Source organism: Panthera leo, chromosome B3 (genome assembly GCF_018350215.1).
Source record: "Panthera leo isolate Ple1 chromosome B3, P.leo_Ple1_pat1.1, whole genome shotgun sequence".
Lineage (NCBI taxonomy): Eukaryota > Metazoa > Chordata > Mammalia > Carnivora > Felidae > Panthera > Panthera leo.
The window spans coordinates 33,444,381-33,456,545 of NC_056684.1; the positions used below are offsets into that span (position 1 = coordinate 33,444,381).

General features: G+C 37.4%; 1 pseudogene; it reads left to right on the top strand.

Moving 5' to 3' along the window:
* On the top strand, positions 1-1,451 carry LOC122222520 (annotated as a pseudogene).
* Positions 1,452-12,165: the final 10,714 nt, after the last annotated feature.

Consider the following 12,165-nt stretch of genomic DNA (forward strand, 5'->3'; position numbering starts at 1 on the left):
ATGTTCTTGGCCTGCTGGGAACTTGCTAAGGCCCGGATGCATATGACAAAACATTATTCATGCATCACTGGTGACTGGGTATATTGCCACTTCCCCCACTTTAAAAAGCAATTTGGAAAAAATAAAATAAATGAAATAAAATAAAATAAAATAAAATAAAATAAAAAGCAATTTGGGGTCCCTTGCCTATTTGGCAGCCACTGCCCCGGAGCCTGCAGGGTCCAGGAGGAGCATAGCTCAAGCCAGTGGATCTTGAGTCTTCAACACCAACCCAACACAATGTGGAGTTGCTGCAGAAACCAGATTATGGGGGCTATTTAGGCTCCCAGTCCCTCCCTGCAGAAGCCTGGAGCTCTGCTCTTGCACTGATGCCCTTCACTGTGGAACTGGCACAAGCTGGTTAAGGACTCAGTCTCTGAGAAAACAATTGGATTGATGTGAATGCAGTTTTGGAAAAACACGTGGACGATGTATACTGTAACATTCCACCACAGCAGCCAGTGAACCAGCGGAGGCACTGGCAGAGGCAGGCCCTGCTCCCGGGCCCCATGCTGACCTCGCAGAGGTCATCCAGGGGGGGAATGAAAAGCCAGGCCCCCACCATGGGATACTGAGAAGAAGAAAAAGCTGCTGGGAAGCTGCTATCAAAAGACATACTCTGGGAAAAAATGGCTCGTGGAAATCATTAGTAAAGGAGACAAAATTTGGATGACAAAACATATCATAACATCCAGGAACTGAAAAATGATGCTGAAAACACACAGAACTCTCCTTTTCATTTAACCCTAGAAATACTGGGGGGGCGGGGCACCTGGGTGGCTAAGTCAGGTAAGCATCCGATTTCGGCTCAGGTCATGATCTCACAGTTCGTGAGTTCGAGTCCCTCGTCAGGCTCTGCACTGACAGCTCAGGGCCTGGAGTCTGCTTCGGATTCTGTGTGTGTCTCTCTCTGCCCCTCCCCTGCTTGTGTGCTTGCTCTCTCGCTCTCTCTCTCTCAAAAATAAAAATAAACATTTAAAAAAACACTAGAAATATTGGGTAAAAGGAACTTCATACAGATCATGCCACAAGTCACAATGGTAAAGCACAAGGCATCGTCACATGCTTGAGAGCAACGCCCTATCATGGTAGCAGAAGAAAGGCGTTCCTTCCCCTGGATATGTGCATGTTTGACAAATACAATACATGGTATTTCACGAGAGGATTTTCTACAGAAGAATTAAGCAAAATGTGAGAGACGAAGTATATGCCATTGCTAGCCTGGCACACTGGTGCTTAAAGCATGCTAGGTCCTTCCACAAAAGTGTTCTTGTGAAAGCATCCCCTGCTTCTCTTCAAGTTGCTCTGGAGGACTATTAAAGAAAATTCGACAAGTGAATTTTTATATAGTCCACCCATCTTTGCAGCACAATAATGCATCATTTCCATTATCTGTGTGTATTCAATCATGAAGAAAAATAACTTAAAATAATTTCATGGCCTTGCAAAAAAAAAAAAAAAAGCAGTTTGGTTAAAAGAAAATAGAGTAACATGTTTGTGACCTTACAGTAGGCCAAGAATTGTTTTTAAACAAGACTTCTGGGGCGCCTGGGTGGCTCAGTCGGTTAAGCATCCGACTTCAGCTCAGGTCATGATCTCACACTCCGTGAGTTCGAGCCCCACGTCGGGCTCTGTGCTGACGGCTCAGAGCCCGAAGTCTGCTTCAGATTCTGTGTCTCTCTCTCTCTGCCCCTCCCCTGCTCGTGCTCTGTCTCCCTCTGTCTCAAAAATAACTAAAAACATTAAAAATTTTAAAAAAATAAACAGGACTTCTATTCACCAAAAGGTACCACTGAGAGTGTAAAAAGGCAATCCATAGAGTGGGGTAAGATATTTTCAATATGTGTATCTAAAAAAAACTCATAGCAAGAATATAATGAAGAATTCTTACAAATAAATGAGAGAGGCAACCTAATAGAAAAATGAGCAAAGTCCTTAAGTGATGTTTTTTTCCAGAATAAAAGCATATACATATATAACATAAAAAAGTGCTCAGATTCATTAGTCATGAGGGAAATGCAAATTCAGACTGTAATGCGATATCACTGCACATCCACCAGAATGACTCAAATGGAAAAGTGTTGGCAAGTACGTAGAACAACCGGAACCCTCATACACTTCTGTTGGGAGCGTAAATTGGTATGTTCACTGAAAAACTGCTTGTCGGTATCTGCTGGAGCCGAATAGATACATGTCCTTCTCATTTTAGGTAGCATGCAACAGAAAAAAGTGTCCACATGTCCACCAAAAGATATGTATTACAATGCTCATAGCAGCACTTGTCATAATAGCCCCAAATTGGCAACTACCCAATTGCCCATCAAGAGAAGAAGGGAGGGGCGCCTGGGTGGCTCAGTCGGTTAAGCGTCCGACTTCAGCTCAGGTAATGATCTCACACTCTGTGAGTTCGAGCCCCATGTCGGGCTCTGTGCTGACAGCTCAGAGCCTGGAGCCCGCTTCAGATTCTGGGTCTCCCCCTCTCTCTGCCCCTCCCCTGCTCATGTTCTGTCTCTCTCTGTCTCAAGAATAAATAAAAACATTTAAAAAATTTTAAAAAGAGAGAAGAATGGAAAAATCATGGTACATTCATACAATGAAATACTATGTAGCAATATAAATAATTTACAAGCACAGAAGCAATATGGATGAATCTCATCAACACAATGTTGAGCAAAAGCAGCCAGATACAAAAGACTGAATATGTATGATTCCATTTATATGAAGTACAAAACAGGCAAAATCTGTGTTGTCAGAAGTTAGAAATACCCTTGGGAGGAAGATGACTGGGGACTAGGAGGGGACACTAAGGGGACTTTGGGGTGCTGCAAATGTTCTTTTTCTTGATCTGGGCATTGATTACCATTCTATATGTATACTATACTTTAATAAAAAGTTAAAATATAAAATCAAGAATCTTAAAAATGTATCATTTGTCTTAGTAATTTCACCTCTAGGAATCTATGAAATAAATATTAGTTTTATAGCTTGTTGATATAACCTCTTATCTGCTAGGAACAGTACTAGGTGCTTTACATATGTTAACCCACTTGTTTTTGTGAATCACATTTTTCCATTTCATCTTCTAATTTGTTACTGCTGACATATAAATAAGTTATTCTTGTCTATGTATTTTATAGGACCACTTGACCGAATTACTTTAATTCCAATAATTCCTTTGGATAATTCTCTTAGGTTTTCTAAGTAAACATCATATCGACTCCAAATAATAACAATTCTGTCTCTTCCTTTACAAAACTTGCCTTATTGGATTGATTGGACCCTCCAAAACAATGTTTATGAAGTGTAGTAGGCATCCTTATTTTACTCTTGACTTTAATGGAACTGCCTGTATTCCTTTTTGTTTCATATGTATATTCATTTTTGTTTTAGTTTCATTCTATTTCTGTTTTGCCAAGATTTAACGTTTAGAATGGCCGTATCAAATACTTTCTTAACCTCTAGAACGTGGTCTTTCTCCCTTAGTCTATTTACCATATATGTTGCCATAATACATTTCCTAATGTTTATCTAAGTTTGCATTACAGTAATTAAATGTTTGTATAAGATACATTATTCTTTTTTGCAGATTTTTATTTAAGTTCTAGTTAGTTAACATATAGTGCAATACTGGTTTCAGGAGTAGAATTTAGTGATTCGTCATTTACATATAACACTCAGTGCTCATCACAACCAATCCCCTCCTTAATACACATCACCCATTTAGCTCATCCCCCACTCACCTCCCTCCATCAACCCTCAATTTGTTCTCTATAATTAAGAATCTCTCATGATTTGGTTCCCTCTATTTTTCCCTCTTCTCATATGTTCAGTTGTTTTGTTTCTTAAATTCCACATTGGGTGAAATCATTTGGTATTTGTCTTTCTCTGACTTATTTTGCTTAGCATAACACACTGTAGCTCCATCCACATCACTGCAAATGGCAAGATTTCATTCTTTTTGATGGCTGAGTAGTGTTCCATTATGTATATATACCACATCTACTTTATCCGTTCATCAGTTGATGGACAGTTGGGCTCTTCCATAGTTTGGCTATTATTGATAATGCTGCAATAAATGTTGGGGTGCATGTATGTACCCTTTCAAATCTGTATTTTTGTATCCTTTGGGTAAATACCTAGTAGTGTAATTGCTGGGTTGTAAGATAGTTCTATTTTTAACTTTTTGAGGAGCCTCCACACTATTTTCCAGAGTGGCTGCACCAGTTTGTGTTCCCATCAACAGGGTAAGAGGGTTCCTCTTTCTCCTCAACCACACCAACATTTGTTGTTTCCTGTGATGTTAATGTTAGCCATTCTGACAGGTGTGAGGTGGTGGTTTTGATTTGTGTTTCCCTCATGATGAGTGATACTGAGAATACTGAGAATCTTTTAATGTGTCTGTTAGCCATCTGGATGTCTTCTTTGGAAAAACATCTATTCATGTCTTCAGCCCATTTCTGAATTGGATTATTTGTTTTTTGGGTGGTGAGTTTGATAAGTTTTTTACAGATTTTGGATACTAACCATTTATCAGATATGTCATTTGCAAATATCTTCTCCCATTCCATAGGCTTCCTTTTAGTTTTGTTGGTTGTTTCCTTTGCTGTGCAGAAGCTTTTTATCTTGATGAGGTCCCAATAGTTCATGTTTGCTTCTGTTTCCCTTGCCTTCTGAGACAGTGTCTAGTAAGAAGTTGCTATGGCCAAGGTTAAAGTTGCCTGTGTTCTCTAGGATTTTGATGGTTTCCTATCTCACATTGAGGTCTTTCATCCATTTTGAATTAATTTTTGCGTATGGTATAAGAAAGTGGTCCAGTTTCATTATTTTGCATGTCGCTGTACAGTTTTCCCAACACCATTTTTTCCATTGGATATTCTTTCCTGCTTTGTCAAAGATTACTTGACTGTGTGGTTGTGGGTCCATTTCTGGGTTTTCTGTTCTGTTCCATTGATCAATGTGTCTCTTTTTGTGCCAGTACCATACGTCTTGATTACTACAGCTTTGTAATATAGCTTGAACTGCAGAATCATGATGCCTCCAGCTTTGCTTTTCTGTTTTAGGATTGTTTTGGCTATTTGGGGTCTTTTGTGGTTCCATACAAATTTGAGGATTGTTTGTTCTAGCTCTGTGAAAAATGCCAGTGGTATTTTGATAGGGATTACACTAAATGTGTAGATTGCTTTGGGTAGTATAGACATTTTAACAATGTTTGTTCTTCTAATCCATGAGCATGGAAAGTTTTCCCATTTTTTTGTGTGGTCTTCAATTTCTTTCACAAGTGTTCTATAGTTTTCAGAGTACAGATCTTTTACCTCTTTGATTAGGTTTATTCCTAGGTATCTTATTGTTTTGGGTGCAATTGTAAATGGGATTGATTCCTTGATTTCTTTTTCTGCTGCTTCATTACTGGGGAATAAAAATGCAACAGATTTCTGTACATTGATTTTATATCCTGTGACTTTGCTGAATTCATATATTAGTTCTAGCAACTAATGTTTTTTGTGGAGTCTTTTAGGTTTTCTACACAGAGTAGAAATGTCATGTCATCTGTGAACAGTGAATGTTTTACTTCTATGCTAACAAACAGGGGCAATCTGTAAGAATAGACTAATTCCTAGAAACATACAAACTACCAAAACTGAAACAGGAAGAAACAGAAAATTTGAACAGACCTATAAACAGCAAAGATACTGAATCAGTAATAAAAAAATCTCCCAGCAAACAAAAGCCCAGGGACAGATGGCTTCCCAGGGAAATTCTACCAGACATTTAAAAAAGAGTAAATACCTATTTTACTCAAACTGTTCCAAAAAATTGAAACGGAAGGAAAACTCCCAAATTCTTTCTACCAGGCCAGCATTACCTTGATTCCAAAACCAGAAAAAGACCCCACCAAAAAGAAGAATTTATAGGCCAATATCCCCAATGAACATGGATGCAAACATTCTCAAGATACTAGCAAATCGAGTTAAACAGTACATTAAAAGAAATTATTCATCATGATGAGGTGGGATTTATTCCTGTGCTGCAGGGGTGGTTCAATATTTGCAAATCAGTCAACATAATATACCACATTAGTAAAAGAATAAGAACCATATGATCCTCTCAATAGATGGAGAAAAAGCATATGACAAAATACAGCACCCATTCTTGATAAAAACCCTTAACAAAGTAGGTAGAGATGGAACATAACTCAAGATCATAAAATCCATATATGAAAGATCCACAGCTAATATCATCCTCAATGGGGAAAGACTGCGAGCTTTTCCCCTAAGGTCAGGAACAAGACAGGGATGTCCACTCTCACCATTACTATTAAACATAGTACTAGAAGTCTTAGCCTCAATAATGAGACAACAAAAAGAAATAAAAGACATCTGTTATTCTTCTGATATACTTCTAGGAGTATTTGTTTTTATAGTTGACCCAAGAATTATTTAGAATTTAAAAAATATAAACACGTTTAGATTTTTTTTCCAGTTTTAATATATTATGGTCAAAGAACATGTCCTATAAATTCTACTTCTTCCTTCTCATCACAAGGAAAAAAATGTAACTATGTATGCTGATGGATGTTAACTGGACTATTGTAATGACCATTTTGCAATAATACAAATATCAAATCATTAAGTTGTGCACCTAAAAGTAATGTTATATGTCAATTATACCTCAAAAAATGAAAAAAAAAAAAGTCCCACTTTTTGGAACTTAGTAATATTTGAGGTTTTTTGAGTTTTCTCAATGTTCTATAGACATTTTACATTTTTTTTTAAGTTTATTTATGCATTTTGAGCGGGGAAGAGGCAGAGGGAGAGGGAGAGAGATAATCCAAAGCAGACTCTAGGCTGACAGCGCAGAGCCCAATGTGGAGCTTGAACTGACGAACTGTGAGATCATGACCTGGGCTGACACCAGGAGTTGGATGTTTAACCACCCAGGCGACCCGGTCTTATTGATATTTAAATACAATGTATAAAGGTGTGTGTGTGTGTGTGTGTGTGTGTGTGTGTGTGTGTGTGTGATATCTTTTTCATTGATTTATCTGTCAACAGACACTTAGGTTGCTTCCCTGTTCTGGCTATTGTAAATAATGCTGCAATAAATATAGGGGTGCACATATATTCTCAAATTAGTGCTTTCATTTTCTTTGAGTAAATACCCAGTAATGGAATTATTGGATCACATAGTATTTCTATTTAAAAATTTTTGAGGAAGCTCTATACTGTTTTCCACAGTGGCTGTACCGATTTATATTCCCACTAACATAGCACAAGGGTTCCCTTTTCTCCACATCCTTGCAAACACTTGTTATTTCTTATCTTTTTTTATTTTAGCCATTTGACAGGTGTAAGGTGACATCTCATTGTGGTTTTGATTTGCATTTCCCTGATGATTAGTGATGTTGAGCATCTTTTCATGTGTCTGTTGGAAATCTGTATATCTTCTTTGGAAAGATCGCTATTCAAGTCCTCTGCCCATTTTTAAATCACATTGTTTTCTAGTGTTGAGTTGTATAATTTCTTTATACATTTTGAATATAAATTCCTTATCAGATATATCATTTGCAAATATCTTCTCCCATTCAGTATATAGTCTTTTTGTTTTGTTGATGGTTTCCTTCACTGTACAGAAGCTTTTTATTTTGATGTTGTCCCAATAGTTTATTTTTGCTTTTGTTTCCCTTACTTTTGGAGACATGTCTAGTAAGAAGTTGCAATGGCTGACATCAAATAGATTACTGCCTATGTTTTCTTGTAGGATTTTTATGGTTTCCGTTCTCACATCTAGGTCTTTCATCCCTTTTGAGCTTATTTTTGTGTATGGTATTAGGAAGTGGTCCAGTTTCATTCTTTTCCACATAGCTGTCCAGATTTCCCAGCACCATTTATTGAGGAGACTGTCTTTTTCCCATTATATATTTTTGCCTACTTTGTCATAGATTGACATTTTGGTACCATTTTAAATGTCTCTAATTGGGGTGCTTGGGTGGCTCAGTCGGTTAAGTGTCTGACTTCAGCTCAGGTCATGATCTCATGGTTTGTGAGTTCAAGTCCCATGTTGGGCTCTGTGCTGACAGTGCAGAGCCTGCTTCAGATTCTCTCTCCCTCTTTGTGCCCCTCTCACTTTTCTCTCAGAAAAAAACCAAAAACTTAAAACAATAAATGTCTTCTATCAACAACATTTAGATGGTTCTTTGCACAATTTGAGTCTTTGTCTCTGATTAGCGGAATTTAACTTATTTACATATGTGATGATAGTTTAGATTGATTCGGCTTAGTCCTATCCTCATTCTTTGTATTTTCTGTTAAATACATATTCTTGTTTCCTCCTCTTTCCCTCTTATTTGCCAGAATTATCCAGTTTTCTTTCATCTTTTTCTTTTTCTATAATAACATGTATGTCATGTATGCTGTTTCTGTCTTGCTAGATCTTACTTACCAATTTCATACATATATTTACAACTAAATTTAAGATATTAACAGTAGCAATGAAAGGATAATACTAATATTGAAAAAGATTGATTAGATGAGCATTTTCACACATTACTGGCGAGAACGTCAATATTTATCCCATGTTTCCAAGTATTTACAGAGAGTGAGAGGGAATTATATGGCTTAAGCCAAGAAAGGCCTAAGACTGTGGTCAATCTCATCCAAGGTACAGAACTGAAGGATGAAACTTCCAAGTGAAAACAAGGTATTGATGGTGGGATAGGATGAAAATAGATGCTGGCTTGGCAACCAATATCCTCAATGATGGTCATTGTAGTATTGCTTATAAGTGAGAAAATTTGGAAGCAACCTAAATGTGCATTAATGGGAACTGACTAATTAATTATGGGAGCTTCACAATTATGGAACTTTAACCATTCAATTCAAATGTCCTTATCTATAAACTGAGAATAATAAGAGCATCTACATATATCAAACATAAAGTTACCGTGAGGCTTAAATAAATTAACATAGGTAGAGCCCTTAGAATGGTGTCCAGCACATGATAAGCATGTTAGTGCATGTTAGCTACCATTATTATTATTATTATTATTATTATTATTATTTCGCTTTTAAAAACAGAATATTACAGGGAGTAGAGGGAGGGGAAATTGGATGAAGGTGGCCAAAGGCACAAACTTCCAGTTATAAGAAATAAATCCTAGGGTTGCAATGTACAATATGTTGACTAAAGTTAATACTGCTGTATGATATATATGAAAGTCATTAAGGGAGTAGATCCTAAGAGTTCTCATCACAAGGGAAAAAATATATATATTATATGTAGCTATATGAGATGTGGACGTTAACTAAACTTATTGTGGTAATCATTGCATGATATGTGTCATTATGCCATACAACCTAAACTTATAGAGTGCTGTATGTTAACTATGTCTCTATAAAACTGGGGGACCCCCCCCTAGAATATTAGCTCTTTTACATAATATATTGGTTTTTAAAAATATTGTATTTGAATTCCAGTTAACATACAGTGCAAATATTAGTTTCAGGTGTACAATATAGTGATTCAGCACTTCCATTCAACAGCCGGTGCTCATCACAAGTGCACTCCTTAATCCCCATCACCTATTTCACCCAATCCCCCCCTCCCCACCTCACCTCCAGTAACCATCAGTTTGTCCTCTATGGTTAAGAAGTCTGTTTCTTGGTTTGCCTCTCTGTCTTTTTGTCTCTTTGCTCATTTGTTTTGTTTCTTAAGTTCCACGTATGAGTGAACTCATATGGTGTTTGCCTTTCTCTGACTTATTTCACTTGTCGTAATACATTGTTAACTGAAAGATGAGAGCGTGGCAATAGTTATATCATGCTCTCATTTTTTGTTGTTAGAGATTATGGATGTATGCGCAGAGAAAATGGTCTTATACAGAAATAACCATACATACTTTGCCATATATATGGTTTCAGCTCAGGTCATGATCTCGCAGTTTGTGAGTTTGAGCCCCACATCGGGCTCTGTGCTGTCAGCCTGGAGCCTGCTTGGGATTATCTCTCTCCCTCTCCCCACCCCTCTCAAAATAAATAAATAAACTTAAAACTGAAGAAAAAAATGTCTATAGGACATTGAGAAAAACTGTCAAAAACCAAATATTACTAAGTTCCAAAAAGTGGAATTCTTTTTTTTTCATTTTTTGAGGTATAACTGACATACAACATTAGTTTAGGTGTACAACTTCTTGATTTGATATTTATATTATTGCAAAATGATCATCACAATAGTCTGGTTAACATCCATCAGCATAGTTACATTTTTTTTTTTTTTCTTGTGATGAGAAGGAAAAAGTAGAATTCTTACAGGACATGTTCTTTGACCATAAAATATTAAAACCAGAAAAAATATAAACATGTGTATATATTTTTAAAATTGCACATATATATTTATAAATTTGTACTAAAGTGCCAGTAGTCTTTATCTTTCTGGCTTTTAAAAAAATTTTTTAATGTTTATTATTTATTTTTGAGAGAGAGTGCACGCACAAGTGGGGGTGGGGCAGAGAGAGGGAGACACAGGATTAGAAACAGGCTCCAGGCTCTCAGCTGTTGGCACAGAGCCTGATGTGGGGCTTGAACTCACGAACTGTGAGATCATGAGCTGAGCCGAAGTTGGACGCTTAACCGACTGAGCCATCCAGGTGCCCCTATCTTTCTGGCTTTTATGTGGTCCCTTAGCACTTAAAAGAGCTCAAAAGCATGAAATAAGCCCTGGGAAGGGTATAAACATCGGGGAGGATGATGGTGAACCCAGCAGATCAGGTGGTTGGGTCATGAGGTATTCTGGAAAAGAAAACTGTAATTCCTGTGTAGCTGAGTTTGTGAACTGAGAGTCATCCTTCTACATACAATATTGTGCTTTTTGAATTTTAAAAAATAAATATATATTGCTTTTATAATAAAGTAATGACAGTCATTGCCTCCCCATAGAGTCCCTTCTAAGTGAATCTATTCCTTCACTAGCATCTGTTCAAAGGTGGGAGTTTTGATCATCTGTGGGTTAGATGACTGCCATGTCTTACCAATAGCCACAGCTGTCATGATCAAGAATGACATCTCTTCCTAGCGGGACTAATCATATCCTGTCTCTGGAGAACCGAATACTGGAATACTGAGGGAATAAATTAGGGAGATAAGGAGAATGAAACAGATGCAGGGGTGGAGATGAGAGTCTGGATGGGTCCTGAGAGACCACAGGGTAACCTTGATTCCTAATAGATATTACAGCCTATTTGACCTTGGCTATAGCTACCTTCTTATGTCTAGATGCTTGTGAAGATGATTAACTCCCCGCTGTTGAGCTAGTTGGAGTTTTCTTCCTCACAACTAATAGAACTCTGATACGAATAGTAAGTGTTTAACCTTTTGCACGTAGAACATGAAGAATCATTTTAATTTTTGAAGCATTCTTATATTACGTATTATCACTCATAGTAATTGGAAGGATCACTGTTTATTTGACCTTTGACTGCATGGATAGAGCTCTAATTACCTCACAATTACTTGTGTGTTCACTTGTTGAATTTGAACAATTCTTTATCCTTCCACTGGCCTCCTCCCACTATCTGCCTAATGTGGACTCAAGGAAGGTTAACGGATTTTATTGTTTTCCTAAGCAAACTTTAGGAAGTCAGCTGTCAAGGGAGAGAAAAATTGGCCAAACACAGTGACTTTATTACTTGCATTGTTGCTTCTTTCTAGCTCTAAAGTTAATTGAAAGTTGCCATGCACATTCAAATTCAATGATCGTTCCTTTCTAGAATAAGGCAGTGGGCTAAGAACAAGATGTAGGCTTAGTGGACTCCATGATTAAACCGCATTCAATTCCCAGGAGACTAGATGACTGCAGGCATTTCCAGAGGCACAATCCAGTGGGGTAGAGAGAGTCCCAGTTAGGAAGGCCACACATCTGTGGTCTGGTTCCAGCCTTACCACTCTCTGGCTATATTTGCAGCTGGTTGGGTAACTGCAATATAAAAATTTATTGGTGTGCCTACTGCATGAAAAGCACTGTATTATGCGTATCAAGGAATGGATTTTGTCATCTGACAAAAATTTACTGAGCACTTACAATGTACATTCACTGTGCTAAGTTCTGGAAGTTTCACTATGAACAACATCCTAT